The sequence below is a fragment of the Lycium barbarum genome, chromosome 6 (assembly GCF_019175385.1).
Source record: "Lycium barbarum isolate Lr01 chromosome 6, ASM1917538v2, whole genome shotgun sequence".
In the NCBI taxonomy this organism is placed as follows: domain Eukaryota; kingdom Viridiplantae; phylum Streptophyta; class Magnoliopsida; order Solanales; family Solanaceae; genus Lycium; species Lycium barbarum.
Genome location: NC_083342.1, coordinates 20,401,586 through 20,408,071, shown reverse-complemented (window position 1 = coordinate 20,408,071; position 6,486 = coordinate 20,401,586). Strand labels below are relative to the sequence as shown.

At 41.0% G+C, this 6,486-nt stretch overlaps 1 non-coding gene across 1 annotated transcript; it reads left to right on the top strand.

The window, feature by feature from the left end:
- The first annotated feature begins 705 nt into the window (after positions 1–705).
- Positions 706–812, top strand: LOC132600921 (small nucleolar RNA R71). Its single transcript, XR_009567379.1, has one exon. It is a non-coding gene; the product is annotated as a small nucleolar RNA R71 (small nucleolar RNA).
- The last annotated feature ends 5,674 nt before the right edge of the window (positions 813–6,486 follow it).

Here is a 6,486-nt window from a genome sequence, read left to right as displayed (position 1 = left end):
GAGCCTACCACTTCAGTCAAATTTTCCATCTTCTTGTAACTTTTGTGCTGGTTGTCCAATATCTTTTCAAGCATGGATTCCATCCGAGAGGTCCCTTGATCATTGGAAGGACTTTCTCGCCAATTCTGAGAGTTAGACGTACGACCCTTTGGTGGAACATAGGCATTGGAATTTCGATTACCATAGTTGTTGTTGTTGTAATCCCTTCTGTCCGAACCACCATATTCATTTCTACCATATTGATTGCTTTGTTGTTGTGGTCTCCATGGCTTTTGATAACCCCCTTGATTGTGATCGATATAATTTTCATCCTCACGTTGTGGCTTCCCCTCTAGATAAGCTTCCTCCGAGACTTGGTACATTCCGGGAGCATGAGGAGGCATCTTCTCGATAACATTCACACTTTTGGCTTCTTTCTCCATAAGCCTCTTCGATAATAAATCCACGGTGGTTTGCAATTGAGCAAAAGCATGATCTCGTTCATGATTTTCTTTGGTCACCGCGGCAGCAGAGGGACTACCATAACATAGGATTTCACTATCACTAGAATGCCAAGCTTGGTTGTGGGTAGTAAGCTTGTCGAGCAACCTGGTGATGTTGACAAATGATTTGTCCATGAAGCATCCCCCAGCTGCAGTGTTGACAGCAATTTGATTCATGGTATCTAACCCCTTGTAGAATTTCTTTGTGAGGATAGCATCCGAAAATCCATGAGTCGGAGATTGAGCTAGATAATATTTGAAACGCTCCCATGCTGCATATAATTGTTCCCCCGGAAGTTGTTTGAACTCAAAGATCTTGTCCCTAAGCTCAGCCTTTTTGCTTGGTGGAAACCACTTTTTCAAGAATATATTGGCTAACTCGTTCCAGGTATGAATAGTATTGCTAGGGAGCTTTTCATACCATTCCCTTGCTTGGCCAGCCAAGGAATATTTGAAAACCCGTAACCACAGTGCATCAACAGGAACAACACCTTGAGATTGTTGAGAACATACATGCACGAAATTCTTTAGGTGTCGAAGTGGACAATCCTCCGAAGAATTTCGGAAATAGCCTTCAAGTTTCAATAGCTGATAGATAGAACTATCAATTTTGAAATTAACATTTCCCGTTCTAGGAGGAACTACAGCAGAAGCATAATCAGCTTCGTCGATGAATTCCGTAAATACATTCTCATCATCCTCTTCTTCTGGTGCAGGATGGTTCACTTGGATTCCCCCTTGGTTTCCTTGATTGCGATTGTGTCTTCCTGCCATGTTCACCTGGTTCACTACAACATCAAACAAGGTGTGATGGAACAGAAAAAGTTTTAAAGAAGAGTACACAACAATCAGTAATTTGTCAACCGTATTCCCCGGCAACGGCGCCAATTTGATACGCTCAAATTACACCTATTAATGGCGTAAAGCGAACGCTGTCAAATATAGTAACCCAACAAGATTGGGGTCGAATCCCACAGGGAATATGGAGAGAAAAAGATACTAATCGTATGCGATACTAGTCTTTAAAGGCTTTAATCCTATTCCAGATAGTTGGAAATAGTTGTTGAATAATGTAATTGAGTATTTTGACTGGAATTGTATTTAATGCGAAATAGAGACTAAGGTTGTGTTCCCCAATTTGATTAGATATTATGCTTCAGGTTTCAATGTGATATACTTCTAATGGTTGTTCTATGACTATGCACTTGGTCTCTTAAGGACTTCTTAATGTTTCCCAACAGTTAAGCAGTATTTCCTCTTTATGATTCTTCCGAATATAAAAGAGTTAAAATCGAAGAGCGACCAATAATGCCAATTTAGACTTATTCTTATTCCTAAGTTAGTCTATTAAACGAGGGTTAACGCCTCGAGTCATTGTTATTCAATCTTACCAATATTGACTCTCTTTCCCAAGAAAAGTCAATATAATGGCTTCGGCTAATGCTTGCAATCATTACCCAACCTTACAACTCAAAGATAGAATAAATAACAACAACCATTATGCATATATCAATAATAGAAACCCATTCACATAATACCCATCATGGGATTCACAGCCTTAGAATTAAAATTAGCTACTCATAATTCTGGATAACAAAGAAAGCTTACAAGTAAACATAATGAACTTACAATGCAAAATACAAGATGGAATGAGAGTGAAGTTGTTCCCTTAAATGCTCCAACCACTTCTAAGATTAAAGACCTAGGGTTTGTGCCTCCAAAAGAAATATGAATAATGAATTAAAACCCTACATTAAGTATTTATAGAGCCAAAAATCGCGCCAAGTTTCTGGACAAAAATGCCCTTACGCCGCAGCGTTACGGACTGTAACCTGTGTTACGGTCCGTCCTTCAGTTCGTCATTTGTCAGCTTTGATGTTACGGCCACCATGCGACGGACCGTAACCTGTGTTACGGTCCGTCCTTCTGAGGCGTAACTTGTGACTTTACTTGGCAACTCTCTGGAAATTTGGCTGATGTTACGGACCGTAACATGAGTTACGGACCGTAACACTACACCGTAACACTGATGGTTTCATTGAAAACTTTCTGGAAATTTAGCTGATGTTACGGTGATATGTTACGGACCGTAACACCACACCGTAACACTGATGGTTCCAATGAAAACTTTCTGGAAATTTAGGCCCTGTTACGGTTCAATGGTATGAACCGTAACATGAGTTATGGATCCTGTTACGGTCCGTAACATGAGTTACGGACCGTCATTTAGCTCCAATTTGTCCGTTTTTCAGCTTTTCATCTCATTTCCGATCCTTAGTCAACTAATCCTATAAAACACAAAAATAACATAAGAAAAAATGTAACAACACTTAAAAACAAGCGTCATTTCTAGTTACAAAGGCATAAAATGTGCCGAAATTCACGGCACATCAACTTCTCGATTTTATTCATGGATGATGACTACATTTTCTTTAAGATTCCAAAAATATATGGATTGACTTCTTATAAGATTATGACCCTATTTTATGTTCCCTCTTGATGTTATTATTCACATCTGTATTCTTCATTGGTAGTCCCTCCTTATAATAATTGTTCCTTCAAGGTGAGACACGACGATCATGATTAAACCATAATATAAGCGGAGGTTACCGACCTTACGTCACTCCGTTAGAGCCATAACTTTCCTTGGGCTCTCATGCATGCTATGTATATTATATAAGTAAATGATATGTATATGTATACAGGGGATATGGGGAAAGGTGAGGCGCTATAGACGCATAGCCACCTGGTCAGCTGGCACATTATGATCTCATCCCGGACGTGGGATATATGGGTAATGGATCGGGCCGTACGTTCCACGTTATTATATTGATACATGATGATATATGGATCGGGCTGCACGTTCCGCAGCAATACACGATATGATGTTTATGAGTATGCATGCATGAATCCGCCTTAAGAGGCAAGCAGTTACTGGTTATCTTCTTGTATTCACTTTATCTTCTTATTCTCTCCTTTATTCCTTGATGCATGTCTTACATACTCAGTACAATGCTCGTACTGACATCTTTTTCTTTTTGGATGTTGTGCTCATGCCCACAGGTAGACAGGGAGACGGTGCATATCCGTAGGAGCCATCTGCAGGTTTACTTGAGCACTCCACTATTCCGGAGGTGCTATTCGGTTGATCCTTTTGTGTATATTGGTATATGTCATCCAATAGAGGCTCGTAGATACTCGATGTGGGTTATGTGGTTCCACGACGTGGGTAATATGCATGTGTATAAGTCTATTGAAATATGTTCTTGTATTAAAGCATTATATTCTGTAATGAAAAGTAGATCCCTTTCTTTAAAGTTAACCGGAAATCGATGGATAATTGTTGAACGGGTTAAGGAAATGATAGCACGAGCGGTGCTCGGTGGTTAGCCCCGGGTACCCGTCGCGGCCCCCAGCTGGGTCGTGACAGGCGCCTTGTGGGCGTATCGCATAGCTTACAAAACTCCTATCGGAGCTTCTCCTTACAGGTTAGTTTATGGAAAGGCGTGCCATCTGTCGATTGAGTTAGGGCATAAAGCATATTGGGCAATCAAAAAGCTCAATTATGAACCTAGCGGGAGAGAATATGTTGCTCCAATTGCACGAGCTTGATGAATTCAGATTGGGGGCGTCTAAGAACGCAAAGCTATACAAGGAGAAAACGAAGAGATGGCACGACAAACATATTCAACATCATGAATTCGCGCCAGGGCAGTAGGTACTACTCTTCAACTCTAGACTGTGGTTGTTTTCAGGAAGGCTTAAGTTAATGGTCTGGACCGTTTGTAGTGACAAGAATCACACCCCATGGTGCTGTGGAAATACAAACTATGGATGGGGTGCAGAAGTTTCTAGTAAATGGACAGCGTCTCAAGTGATATTAGAGAGGTGCTTTTAACAAGGAGAAGGAGCAAATGCTCCTTGATGATGAATAGAGAAGGATCTGCGTCGTGCCGCGACGTTAAATCAAGCGCTTCTCGGGAGGAAACCCGAGTTTGTAATGTAACAATTCAAAATTAAAGAAAAATACAAAAAGTGTCGTGCCACGACCTTAACTAAGGCGCTGATTGGGAGGCAACCCAATTTTTGTTGAATATATGTCACGTTTGTTCACGTTGCAAGTCTAAGCAAGGAACGGGAACTCGAAACGAGTGCAAAACATCAGGAATCGAGCTCTAGGTTTGTATTGTGATATGTCTGCGCGTCGCGTGACCAGTGCACAACAGGTAAGCAGGCAAAAAAATTGGCTAAGTAAAAGATTCAGAGATGGGTACTTTGTGCAATAGATATGCGTCGCATGACCAGCGCATGAGGTGCAATCAGAGCCAAAAATTTGGCTAAGTAAAAGATTCAGAGACGGGTTACTTGTGCGCTGGGCATGCGAGCAATCAGAGTCAAATTTTTTCTAAGTGTTAAGTTCAAAGAGTGGGGTATTGTGCGATGCATATCCAGCGCACGGGTTGACCCAGTTCGGTTTTTTTTTTTTAAGATTTAAAACACGGACGAACCCCCAATTACCCCCACTTCTCACAAACTCTCTCTCTCTCTAAACTCATCCCAAAACCGAACCTAAGCACTAACAAATTTCCCCAAATCATCTCCATCCCTCAAGAAATTCGTGTGCATTATCTCATATCTCAACAAAGGTAATTAATTTTCATAGTTTATCCATGAAATCTCATTCCCTTTTCCCCTTTGTGATGGATTTTGAGATTAATGAACTAGGGTTTTTGGGGTTGGGTAAATTTAGGTGGGGATTTGGTGTTGTTGTGTTTGAAATGGTTGTTGGATGCTAGAATAATGATTCCCTAACAAAAGAGAGGGTTCTTCAACCCTCCATTGTTGCAAAACCCAAAGGGATAGTTTTATGCCCACAAGATGTTTGACAAAATTCCTAAAACAAGTTTCTTGTGATTTTTGTGAAGTCTTGAGTAGCAATCAAACTTGAAACAACATTCAAAACCGTGGGGCATCACCATTAACACCCATAAGTTGAAAAGCACTAAAATTTAAGGGTTGAACCACCAACCTAGGTCCTCCAACATGGTTTCCCTTGTTTTGTAGTATATTTTTTTTTTTTAATATTCGTTCTTTTTAGTAAGTTAGTTAACTTCTTTGTTTAAATTTCTGTACCATAGTTTGAATTAAGTATGGGGTGGTTCACCCTAGGATGAGCTTGAAAGTCAATAAAGCCATGATAGTACCCGAAAAGTGAAAAGTTAAAAATTCAATTCATGAACACTCAACTTGAAATAAGTGTGGGGTTGTTTCATGACCCCACTTGGGTTTAATTTACTAACAAAGTTGGTTATTTGTGTTGTGAACCTCTACAAGTACAATGGTTACCAAAGGAAAAGGTAAAGTTGATGAGTCGGGTCCCTCGCAATGTTCCAAGAGGAGTAGAGGGGGTAATACCACTGCCACTAAAAAAGGAGCAGCAACTCGCAGTAGCAAGCAACCGGTAGTCCCCATTCCTCGGGCTTCTCCTCTAAGGCCTCGTCCCATTCTTGTAAGGATTGGGTGTGAAGAAGAATGGTACAAAGACTTCCCTTTAAAGGATAGGTACATTCATGAAAGGCCCGTCAACAAAGTGGCTTTGAAAAAGAATTTTCAGGGCATCTACAACCAAATAGTGGAAATAGGCTGGAGTGATGTCTTTGAGAATCCAGGGTTCGTGAACATTGACTTGGTATTGGAGTTGTATGCAAATCTAGAGTTGGCCAGAACAGAGGGCAATGTGATGCAGCCGTCGGTGTACGTAAGGGGTGAGTATATGCCGCTAACAGCCTCCACCCTGTTGTGCACATTTAGGTGTCCCTGATTGTTCCATTGCTCGATTTCATCAAAAGGCCTGACTATAAGGCTATTCGGGAGACTTTGTGTGGGCCAGATTCAAAGGCCAAGTGGGCTAGATATAGAGAGGACCTAAGCAAGCACAAGACAATGCTAATGGGTGATTTCATGAAGGAGGCCCGAGTGTGGCTTCGACTGCTGAACTTTCGCA